The sequence below is a fragment of the Dreissena polymorpha genome, chromosome 2 (genome assembly GCF_020536995.1).
Source record: "Dreissena polymorpha isolate Duluth1 chromosome 2, UMN_Dpol_1.0, whole genome shotgun sequence".
In the NCBI taxonomy this organism is placed as follows: domain Eukaryota; kingdom Metazoa; phylum Mollusca; class Bivalvia; order Myida; family Dreissenidae; genus Dreissena; species Dreissena polymorpha.
Genome location: NC_068356.1, coordinates 136,246,856 through 136,259,775, shown reverse-complemented (window position 1 = coordinate 136,259,775; position 12,920 = coordinate 136,246,856). Strand labels below are relative to the sequence as shown.

The following is a 12,920-nucleotide window of genomic DNA, read 5'->3' as shown; positions in this document are numbered from 1 at the left end:
AGCATTCCAGTTTGGTCCATTTTTTTTTAAATGCTCAAATTTGCCATTTAATCGATTTAAAAAACTCAATTAGACTCAAAATGGCTAAGAAAACTGAGACTGTGCATGAAGGCTGATCTGTCTGAAACTAATGTTGAAAAAATCATTGATATATATTTCAGAAAAAGTATAGAGACATTCTGCTGTGAATATTATATTCATACAAACATGTGTATTCATATAATAAATATCATTACATATAAAAGAGTGAATTTTTAATTTCCCCTTTTCGTAAAAAACAACGCATGCTTTCTCCTTTGGACAGGCCCCGCCACCATTCCCCTATTAGTGAAAAAAACACTGTTTAAAAGGGAGATAATTTCTAAACCTGCCAAATGATATATTGAAATTTTATTTCAAAGCAGCACAATAGGGGGCATTGTGTTTCTGATGAACACATCTCTTGTTTACTTCAAATTTCAATTTAAATAGTTTGTGCGTTTTATATATTAATAAATCTCTATCATGGCTGCTAACTTAATAAAATCATTATGTTATCGTTAATATTCATAATTGCCTTGAAATGGCAAAGGGGGTGCGTACCGATTTGTCCTTGTCTGTTGTAATTTTCTCCGTCCTTCCTTCCATTCTTCCATATGTCCGTCCCACCTTTTTGCTGTTGAACTGCACTTAATAAATATTGGCTTCAGATGGATGAAAAATGTTTGCTTCTAGTGTACAGTATATAGTAGTCTATGTTTGAATGTTTGTATGAAGTGTTTAGCGTATATCTCATTTGTATCAAGAGTTTTCAAACATAATGTATTTCTTTTTTTACTCAAACAAACTTGATTTACATCCAATGTAATTGATGACATTTCAGAATGCAATGAATTATTTGGTTGACAGGGACACATTACTAGGATGCGCTAAGGTCCTTTTATCTGTTCACAGAGGCCTTATACTCACAAGTTCAGGCCCAACTACAACACAATCAGTACGTCTCAATAGGTAAGTCCTCTTCCCATTGCAAAAGGGGTCACTGTGGCATTGCCTAATACTTTAGATGGAATCAAGTTTTAACAAATAAGGTTAAACCCTATGCAAACTGAGGTTTCTGCTCTTCAATTAATTGACCAGTTTATCTTATCTAAGTTTAAGGGTTCAGCCACAAACTATTGTATCGTTTATAGACATGTGAAGAAAATGCATAAGGTTCAAGCTTGAACTCAAGCTCAAATTTGTTTTTTAAATTGAACATCTATACCTACCATTTGAATTGTTTTCAATTATGGAACATTTAGATTGATTTAGAGCATAATCAATTCCATATGTTTTTTAAGTAACTGAAAATAAAAAAATCTTATATGTAAAGATTTTTCTCTAAAGCAATCTAAATGTTCTATAATTGAAAACAAGGCAAATTCATCATTTGTTTTTAATTTCATTCACGAGTTACAAAATTATGTCTTTTTTATGCCAACCTCACCATTGTTGGGTTACTTTTGTCTATGGCAAAGTGAGTTTAATGTTAACACATAGCCATTCATCAAAAAATTAAAACAGAAACAACAACACGTTAAAAGGATTAGATATAACAGATTATGTTCACTTTGTGTTGTAATTATAAGAGTAATAGAAGCTTTAAAAACAGATATGAGCCTTGCACTGGGAAACGGGTTGAATGCGTAAAGAGTTTGACTCCAATCAGGGACACCACTTACCGCCTAAACTGGATTTTGCTAAGAACATATTTCTTTAAAACAAAAATTCCATAAAAGCAGAAAGTGTTGTCCCTGATTAGCCTGGTTATTCCTGCAAGGTTCATGTATAATAGAACAACCAGCAGCAGCTGCATGTTGGCTGTTGGGCAGTTGGCATCCACTATTACATCTGCTCACTAATTCAAGGCAGTTTAAGTTGATTCTTCATGAAAGTTGTCAATAATGTTTGTGGGCAGAATTTTGTGTACAAGTTTAGTAACAAGCCAGATTCTCTGTACTTGTTTAATGAAGAAAAAATGACCAGTAAACATGTGTGCCAATGTACTCACGATCAATGTAAACCAGTCTTCTAACTGGGTGTATTTTGTTGGCATTCTCGTTCTTAATTTATTTTTGTGTATGAACTGCCTAAATAATGCGACTTGTCTGAGCATAAATGCCATCAGAATTTATGCAATCGGCGTAATTTTCCTGACAGTTTTTACAGTTTTAAGTGTGCTGTCACATTGCAAAACCGTGTTATATTGTCTTGAATAGTTTATGGCCTGTGTGGATGCTATATTTTTAAATCTTTTTCTATAAAGAAGGAATGTAGTTGACACTTGTTCATAGTTTCATTCCATCGTTCCTCAAAAAGTTGTAACTCTGTTGCTCTGGTATCTTCAATACCATTGAGTAATTAAATGGTAATTAAATTGAATGCGTTTTAATTCCCTTTTATTATTGTTTAATTTGAGTTACAATGCTATGAGGTTAAATTTTATTTACACTTGGATGTATTATGAATATTGCTGGGCCAAGTGTGAGGTTGAGCGCTCCAAAACCCGTTTAAACCCCCAAGGCTTTGCATTGACTGTTCCAAGGCGGTGACCCCAGCTTTATTCTTATTTTTGTTTATGTTTTTTTTTATTGTGCTGTTTTGTACTGTTTGGGCAATCGGTCACTTGCCTTAAATAAAGGACCTACTAATTGTTTATAATAATAATTGAATACTACTCCAGCAGCTGGAGTTTCACTCCTTTATACTGTGTCTAATTTAATGTCAAATGGTGACTTGTTGTCAAGGTTGGACCTTGCAGTAAATATAAGAATGACCTTCTGCTGATGCAACTAGATATTCACTTCTTTGATATTTGATTTCAGAGGACACCCGTCCTGAAAACCTCGCTGAGTGCGACTGCGCCATACGTGACCCTTAAGTGAAATGAGATTCCAGACGGAATGTCAAACCTGTACTACTCAGGTCTCCAGCAATAGCCTCAGCCTTGACCGCAGGTTCATGATGCATCCATGGCCTTACTTATTTCTGAACATCTCAATATCACAGCAATTGATGTGAATTAATGATAATAAGACTCCACAAACCAAGTTTTGGAGAGGGTATATTGGAGTCAATTTTCTGTTAGTTATTTTATAGTCAAAGCGGCATTTTTTGCATATATTATATAAAGGTTTGTATCAAATCTAAATTTCTCAAAGGATTAAATTTGAACTTAAATTGTGTGAAACCGTTTAACAGTAAGTTATAAGTGGTGATTTTGTTGCATGCAAAGCCCCATCGTTTCATTGGCCAAGTCACTCTTTTACCCCGTATTATTTTACTTTCAGTATCTCACCATACATGGGAAATCAGAAGTTATGAAACAATACATGAACAACACTGACGCATATGAAAGGTAGCTAATACAAGTATTCATGCACAAATTAAAGAATTAATTTCTTTATAATTTTTAGTTATTATCAAAAATTCGTTTCCAAACATATTTAAGCATATTGATATTGTTATGCTGTATAACAAAATAAAACAAAGGGTTCATTCAAAATTTCTTATTTTACTTTCAATTTCAGTTTCATTATTATTTTCATTACAACAAAAGCATATATCCAAAAAATATCATATACAATCAATAATAAAATATTCGTACCTGCATCTTATTCTGTATCATAATCTTTTTCTTGTTTAAATAATCTATCTTAACCGGATGTTTTTCGTTAAAATCTGTATTCCAAACTGATACTTGTTTACTTTCGAATCCGCTATACTTTTTCGGGCATGACATCACTGACACTAGTGACGACCGTTAAAGTAAAATATATACCAATAAACATAATGTGAAATGGTGGATTTATTGAATGAATGAGAATCAAGTTTGAACAATAATATTATACAAATACAATGAAAAAAACGTAAGTTAAGCAATATACATCAATGGAAATCAATAAATATGATGTTAATGAATATAAATTTATTTAGATAATTAGCATTTTAATTTAATAAGGAGTGTTTGTTTACATTACACCATGTATTACGGAATGGCCAATGGGAGGAGTAACGGCCTAGCAATGTATTGACTATGCTTTGATTTATTGTTTGATTTAATCACTCTGCCATTCTTTTACTTACCAGGTTCAGGGTCTCCCAAAACCACCCAGTGCCTTGCAATGAAAACCTCCAACGGGACTGTGACCTTGCCCTTGTACATACCTAATGGTCAGGTTGATGATCACTTGGGCTTAGATAGTCACTGCAGTAAGAACGTGTAAGATTTTAAAGAAACTTGTTCACAGATTTTATGAGTACTTTGACTGACCCGAATGACATAACTAAAGCACATTTAACTACACAGTGTATACCAATATTTTGCAGTATGTTATTGTAAATTGCTTTTACTGCTTTTGATACATAATAATATAAATAATCTCAGTTTAGAACCTAAAAGAAGGCAGCTTTTATGATTTTTTTTATATATTTTGTATATTTATTACTTTAGGTTATTCCATAAACTGTGTTGATGTGGTTTTAATAATGTTTGAAAAATGATATTGAAAACTCGATGATCAAGCTATTTTATATTGTTCCATCTGTATTTGTAAACAAAATGACTGCAGAACAGGGCATCACTAAGTAAATCTATTAACATTTACCTTTAAATTTGTATTTTTTACATGTTTGTATTTGTCAAAATGAGTATAAAACAGGGCATCAACCCAACCATCTATCTGTATTAACATTTTCATTTAAATATTGCTCAATCACTCACAGTAAACGGAATTTCTACAGAAAGAAAAAAAAAACAGGACTATATCTTTAAACATTTCCCTTAAAATAGTGTATATCATTTTCAATAAAGAAGATGACTTCACAATAGGACATCCGAGACTGCAATGACGAAATGAGTGTCCTCACTTCAGCAGTGGAAGCCAATACACAATACGAGAGTTTCCAGCGGCTTACCTTATCTGGTATGTATGGGTTTATTTTAAACCTAATTATTATATGATTTAGTTAGGTAAGAATATATATGTACGTAGTTTAAATATAGATTAAATATTATTCACTGAAGTAAAAATATGAGAACAATATTACCAATATTTGTGTTCAACATCAGTCAGCCAGTAAATTATTTTTCATCCCCGCCGAAAAAAAAAATCGGATGGGATATAGTATTAGTCTCCGTCCGTCCGACCGTCTGTGTGTCTGTGCGTCCTTCCGTCTGAAACTTTGTCCAGAGCATAACTCCAAATCTATTCAATGGATTTACTTTAAACTTAGAATATAAACCGATGGCAACTAGGAGAATTGCAGTGACCAAGAACCATAACTCTGTCTACCTAGGTGTTTGAATGATCTCCCCTTTTATATAATTTTAAATTTAATTTTTGACCGGAGCATAACTCTAAATATACTGAACGGATTTACTTGAAACTTGAAATATAAACAGATGGCAAGTAGGGAAAGTGCAGTGACTAAGAACCAGAACTATATCTATCTTAGATTTTGAATTATCTTCCTTTATTTAATTTCAAAGTAAATTTTTGTCCGGATCATAACTCTTAATTTACTGAAGGGATTAACGTGAAACTTGAAATATAAACAGATGGCAAGTAGCAGAAGTGCAGTGACTAAGAACCATAAATAAATCTCCCTTAGTTATGGAATTATCCCCCTGTATTTAATTTCAAAGTAAATTTTTGTCCGGAGCATAACTCTGAATCTACTGAAGGGATTAACTTGAAACTTAAAAAAGTAAACAGATGGCAAGTAGGAGAAGTGCACTTACTAAGAACCATAACTCTATCTACCTTAGTTTTTGAATTACCTCCCTTTATTTTATTTAAAAGTAAATTTTGGTCCGGAGCATAACTCTTAATCTACTGAAGGGATTTACTTGAAACTATAAATATAAACAGATGGCAAGTAGGAGAAGTGCAGTGAACATGAACCATAACTTTTTCGGCCGTAGTTTTTGAATTATCTCCCTTTATTTTTTAAATAAATTTTTTTAAATTATTTTTGTATATTATATTTTATTTATTTATATTTTTTAATTATATTTAATTAAATTTTATAGTACATATTTTAGCTTTTCATTTTTTAATATCTCCCTTTATCTTATTTTACAGTAATATTTTAATTTAAACAACGAAGAATTCACTGTAAAATAAATAGATGAGTTTAAGGAAAAATACAGTGACAAAGAACAGTAACTGTTTATAGTCCTCTTCTTTAATTACCTCACTTTCTTTTATTTCCTTATATTTTATTCTCTACTGCATATCTCAAAAACTAATTGATCCTTGAAATATAAATGGATGGCAACGTTGCCATGTTTTACAAATATTATTCTACTCTCTAAAACAAATGTTGTCATACACGCAAACACATGTCGGCAGGGATTTGGCACTATTGTGACAAGCTCTTGTTTTTCTAAAAAATGCAAATGTGTGTCGAATATCAATAGGACACTGTGTTTGTCATAAATCAATTTAAAATATTAAATTAATATACAACAGTGCACTCATTCTGACATGTTTTTTTCCACCACACTTTTTGTCGGTTTGTAAGGGTGCAGTTAAAAAAAGTGTGTATCCAACTTTGCATCAGACCCATATTAGAAATAGAGTCCTGCCTATAAAGAGACTAATCCAGTACCGACCTGTGCACATGTCTATTGCAATAAACAAGCTGTCATACTTGCACTTGTCTTTGGCGTATTCTCAGATGAGTCACTATATCAATGTATTCAAGGTTAATTTTTACTTTAAAAAATAACAGTGCGTAAATGTAAACCCTGTAAATTCAAGTTATTTCAAAATAAAACACAAGTAAATTACTTTTAAACTGTTCTCACATTAGTTTTTAACCAGGTTTTCCGAAGGAAAAAACTGGTTATTAGATTGGCGAATGCGGGCGGGCTGGCTGGCTGGCGGGCTGGCTGGCTGGCGGGCTGGCGGAATAAGCTTGTCCGGGCCATAACTATGTCGTTCATTGTCAGATTTTAAAATCATTTGGCACATTTGTTCACCATCATTGGACGGTGTGTCGCGCGAAATAATTACGTCGATATCTCCAAGGTCAAGGTCACACTTTGAGTTCAAAGGTCAAAAATGGCCATAAATGAGCTTGTCCGAGCCATAACTATGTCGTTCATCGTCAGATTTTAAAATCATTTGGCACATTTGTTCACCATCATTGGACTGTGTGTCGCGCGAAATAATTACGTCGATATCTCCAAGGTCAAGGTCACACTTTGAGTTCAAAAGTCAAAAATGGCCATAAATGAGCTTGTCCTGGCCATAACTATGTCATTCATTGTGAGATTTTAAAATCATTTGGCACATTTGTTCACCATCATGGGACGGTGTGTCCCACGAAAGAATCACGTCAATATCTCCAATGTCAAGGTCGCCACGACTAAAAATAGATTTAAAAAAAAAAAAAAGCTTACAAAGGGGGTTAATTTTTTTTTGTCATTTCAAAAGTTCAGTTTGAGTTTTCTCCCTTTATCAGATTTTTTTTTCACAATGAAAACCTGGTTTTGTGACAATTTTGTCCCTTGTTGTTATTGTACTGAAACATAAAAAAGTGTTGCATTTGGTAAATCTTCATATATGTATAACACTTTTTCTAGAACAAGTATATTTAAACCGTTTCTTGTTAACCCGCCACGTGTATTTTATGCCCCACTTTAAAGGAGAGGGGGTATATTGTTTTGCAGGATGTTTGCTGGTCTATCGTTTGTGTTTTGGTAGACCAGTTGATTTCCTATAACTAACTAGTCAACGAATTGATCTATTGGCTTCATACTTCACATGTGCATTGGTCTTGGACAGTAGATGACCTCTATTAAAATTGGGGTCACTACTTCAAAGGTAAAGGTCACTGTCAGAATAATTATGAAAATCATGTCAGATCAATAACTTGTCAACAAATTGACCAATTGGCTTGTTACTTCATATATGCATTTGCCTTGGACAGTAGATGGCCTCTATTGAAAATGGGGTCGCTAGGTCAAAGGTCACAGTCACAATACGTGTGAAAATCCTTTCTGATCAATAACTCGTCAACAAATTGACCTATTGGCTTGATACTTCACATGTGCATTGGCCATGGACGGTAGATGACCCCTATTGAAATTGGGGTCACTAGGTTAATGGTCAAGGTCACTGTCGCAATTATAAGTGCGAAAATCGTGTACAATTAATAACTTGTCAAAAAATTGACCAATTGGCTTGATACTGAACATGTGCATCGGTCTTGGACAGTAAAGGATGTCTATTGAAATTTGGGTCACTAGTTCAAAGGTCAAGGTCACTGTGACATTAGGTGTTAAATTGGTATTCATTCGATATGTCATAAAAGGATTGAGTGATGGGAGTCAAAGCTCTGTTTTGGGAGGCATCTGTCTCAAACTGCGGAGCTCTTGTTTTTATTTAAACATTCCTAAAAAAAAAAGTTTGGTGATAAATCAAAATGAACTTATGTTTCCTCTCTAATTATTTTAGCTTCATTGCATTGAATGCGTTCACATTTTCAAGTCGCTTTAAAACTCTAGAACATCGTGGGCACAATGTAGGCTCTATTTAAATCTTTTGACATTGCATTGTCGATATGAAAGGTCGAAACACTGACAAGTGTTTTGTCGGGTTTAAATTAGTTTTGTTTGTCCTTGAAAACGCTAGTATTGTCTTTAATTTGTTTGACGCACGATTTACTTTATTTCAGAAAACCTGGGTAGCAGAGCAATGAGTATATCTCAGGAGCATTTGCAGTCACAGCAAGTGAACCAGCGGCAGTCATCGTCTCTAGATTCCGAGATCCCCATGCTTCACAACCCTCAGTCTATGAACATCATGCAGAGCAAACCTTGGGTGAGTTTTCGTGTCATGTGCATGCTTTTTCGTGGCCCCACTTTCAGATATTGGTGGGTGCATGTAGATTTACCCTTTTGTGTCCATACATCTTTCAATCCAGCTGTGTTTTTTTTGTCATGTGTGACCTAGAAAAGTATTGCTTCTTGTGTGATAAAATCAGATAAAATTTACAATTATGTGAACTTTCCTTCTTGTTTATTATACCCCCACAAACGAAGTTTAGGGGTGTATATAGGAGTGAGCTTGTCAGTCGGTCGGTTCGTATTAAGTGTCCACTCTCTAATTCAAATTGTTTTCATCTGATTTTCAACAAACTTGGTCAGATGTTGTATCTAGATGATGTCTAGATCAAGTTCGAATATGGATCATGCCGGGTCAAAAACTAGGTCACTGGATCACTAAGTGCGTTTTAAACATTAAGTATGGTGTCCGCTCTCTTATTCAAGTAGAGTAGTTTTCATCAGAGCTTCACCAAACTTGGTTAGAATTTGTATCTAGATGATGTTGAGGTAAAGTTTGAACATGTGCCTTGCCGGGTCAAAAACTAGGTCATGGGGTCACTTAGTGCGTTTTAAACATTAAGGATGGTGTCCGCTGTTTTTTTGTGAAGGCAACATGCAGCAGGTAGAGTATTAGTCACGTCTGTGACGAAGCTGTAGTTTTGGTTAATTTTTAGCTTGGCTGTTTTCGGAGAAAACCCGAGCTATTTTCATAGACAGCTCGTCGTCCGGCGTAAGCGTCGTGCTAAAACCTTAACATTGGCCTGAACTTTTTAAATATTGAAGATAGAAACTTGATATTTGGCATGCATGTGTATCTCATGAAGCTGCACATTTGAGTGGTAAAATTTCAAGGTGAACATCATCCTTCAAGGTCTAGGGTCGAAAAAACAAATCCAAGGGAAGTTATAAGCTTTATATGGACATAGTTATTTGACCTGCCAACGTATATATTTTTGTTAAATAAATCAAAGTCGCGCAGTAGGCGGCATTGTGTTTCTGACAAACACATTGTGGTAAAAGGTCAAGGTCATCCTTTGCGGTCTACGGTAAAAAATACAAATCCAAGGGAAGTAATAAGCTTTAAAGGGCGATACCTAATCAATATTGAACATAGCAACTTGATATATTTGGCATGCATGTGTATCTCATGGAGCTGCACATTTTGAGTGGTGAATCTACAGTCACGGTAGTGGCTTTTAATTATTTGCTACTAAAAATAGAGATTTGTTAGAGACAATTATTTTCAAGGGAAGTAATTTATTTAATTTTAAATGTCATATTATATATTTCCTTACCAAGAATTGAAGTTCTTTTCACAGTTACTGGACAGATTTATTATTTTGATTATTTATAACTCAAATGATTGATTTGTCAAAGTTTTTATGTTCCCCACTAAAGTAGTGGGGGACATATTGTTTTTGCCCTGTCTGTTGGTTGGTCTGTTGGTTGGTCTGTTGGTTGGTCTGTTTGCGCCAACTTTAACATTTTGCAACTAGAAATGGCGCGGCAGAGGCCGACGCGTATCCCCACGCCGAATGTTTGACCTAGGTGTGCCCCAGGGTTGGTAATGGGGCCATGCATAGTTGAGATTGACCGTATTGTCATAAGAGAGGTTCAGTATCAATTTGAAGTGAATCGGTGTAGAAATGAAGAAATTATAGTAAAAGGCAATTTTGGGTGGGTGTGGTCTATGTGGGCGGGGCGCCCCAGGGTTGGTAATGGGGCCATGCATAGTTGAGATTGACTGTATTGTCATAAGAGAAGTTCAATATCAATTTGAAGTGAATCGGTGTAGAAATGAAGAAATTATAGTAAAGGCAATTTTTGGTGGGTGTGGTCTATGTGGGCGGGGCCCCAGGGTTGGTTATGGGGCCATGCATAGTTGAGATTGACCCTAATGTCATAAGAGAAGTTCAGTATCAATTTGAAGTGAATCCGTGTAGAAATGAAAAAATTATAGTAAATGGAATTTTTTGCTGGGTGTGGCCTATGTGGGCGGGCGCCCCAGGGTTGGGATTGGGGCCATGCATAGTTGAGATTGACCCTAATGTCATAACAAAAGTTCAGTATCAATTTGAAGTGAATCCGTGTAGAAATGAAAAAAATTATAGTAAATGGAAATTTTTGGTGGGTGTGGCCTATGTGGGCGGGGCGCCCCAGGGTTGGGAATGGGGCCATGCATGGTTGAGATTGACCGTATTGTCATAAGAGAGGTCCAGTATCAATTTGAAGTGAATCGGTGTAGAAATAAAGAAGTAAATGTAAAATAACCTAAAAAAATGAGTGATAATTTCTGACGCGGCCCCACCCCAACTGCTATAACTTTTGACCCAGGGGTCAGATCAAAATTCCAAATAGTGCAGGGTCGCACATATGCTCATAGCTACCATGTGTGTAAGTTTCAAGGTTCTAGTGCTTTTAGTGTAGGAGGAGATAGTGGCCAGGACGGACGGACGGACGGACAGACGGACGGACGGACGGACGGCGGAGATAACCACAATATCCCCACCTTTTTTTCAAAAAGCGTGGGGATAATAACTTTTGCTATATTGAATATAGCAACTTGATATTTGGCATGCATGTGTATCTCATGGAGCTGCACATTTTGAGTGGTGAAAGGTCAAGGTCATCCTTCACAAGGTCAAGGTCATCCTTCAAGGTCAAACATCATATAGGGGGATATTGTGTTTCACAAACGCATCTTGTTTTTAAATTATATAATAATCATTTCTTTCATGTTTATTACATACCTGTGGACTTATGTCAATATATACATGATCAACTCTGGCTATGATCTCTTTTAAACCACAGGCCTTGGTTGTCAGTGATGTCTAAAATGGCTTGAAAGGGAGATGATTTCTATACCTGCCAAATGATAAATAGTAATTTTATTTCAAAGCGGCGCAATAGGGGGCATTGTGTTTCTGACGAACACTTCTCTCGTTTTAAATGATATAATTATCATTTCTTACCTGATCTAATTTGTAAATGCTAGTTTTCATTAAATACCAGTGGACTTATGTCCATAGATACATGATGAACTCTGGCTATGATTTCTTTGATAAATCACAGGCCTAGGTTGTCAGTGTTGTCTGACTTGGTCATTTTTGACTGTCTACAGACCCCGCCCCCCCCCCCCCCCCCCCGGTTGGATTGTACAAAATCCAAGGGAAGTAATAAGCTTTAAAGGGAGATGATTTCTATTCCTGCCAAATAATAAATAGAAATTTAATTTCAATGCGGCGCAGTAGAGGGCATTGTTTCTGACGAAAGCATCTCTTGTTGGGTCACTAGGTCAAAGGTCAAGGTCACTGTGATCTCTAAACAAAAAATAATAATTTCTGACAAGCTTTCGCAGCCGAGCGTGGCACCCGTGATGCGACGCTCTTGTTCTGTCATAGTAGTAAAGTTTTAAGTCAAAAGTAAAATGTGGTTGCATCGGTGACTTTTTGCCTACTTCACAGCAAACATCTCAGAAAAACTCTTTTTCAACATGTTTTATTTTCTATTGGCTAGTTGGTCCTTGCTAAATTGTTGTAAATGATAAGGAAATATTTTTCCAATGGAAAAATGTATGTTTATCGAATATCATCCCATATTTCTTGATTGATGGAGAGACTTAAGGTTAGTTGGTAGTAAAGTGGTTATAATTAACTTTTAATGTACATCAATGTATAAAAGTACTATTATTGTTCTTGTTTATAATGGGTAACACACATAAAATGAAAAACTGACATTTACTGTTATGAATCTTTCTTTATTTCAGACGACCATTGACGAAATCAAACCGGCAAATCAGAAGGACTGCCTGTTGCTACAGCTGTTATCATATTAACCCCAGTCATACCGAAGAAGCTCAGAGATATAAATGGTGTTTAAGATGTGCTTGTCTCTGCATACTCCATGTCTGGTGTGAACATGTACAATTGAAGGTCTCTACATACTCCATGTCTGGTGTGAACATGTACAATTGAAGGTCTCTTCATACCCCATGTCTGATGTGAACATGTACAATTGAAGGTCTCTACATACCCCATGTCTGATGTGAACATGTACAATT

The 12,920-nt window shown here is 35.3% G+C and overlaps 1 long non-coding RNA gene across 2 annotated transcripts in view; it reads left to right on the top strand.

Moving 5' to 3' along the window:
- The window catches only part of LOC127869144 (uncharacterized), a 41,909-nt gene that overhangs the window by 25,100 nt on the left and 3,889 nt on the right, over positions 1 to 12,920 (top strand). The window contains exons 8-14 of one of the 2 annotated variants that reach the window (XR_008044428.1): positions 934 to 990; positions 2,847 to 3,379; positions 4,111 to 4,243; positions 4,835 to 4,946; positions 8,710 to 8,855; positions 12,627 to 12,792; positions 12,837 to 12,880. This is a non-coding gene — a long non-coding RNA (uncharacterized LOC127869144). Of the gene's footprint in view, positions 1 to 933; positions 991 to 2,846; positions 3,380 to 4,110; positions 4,244 to 4,834; positions 4,947 to 8,709; positions 8,856 to 12,626; positions 12,881 to 12,920 lie in introns of both variants that reach the window. The other variant, XR_008044427.1, reaches the window with a different exon arrangement.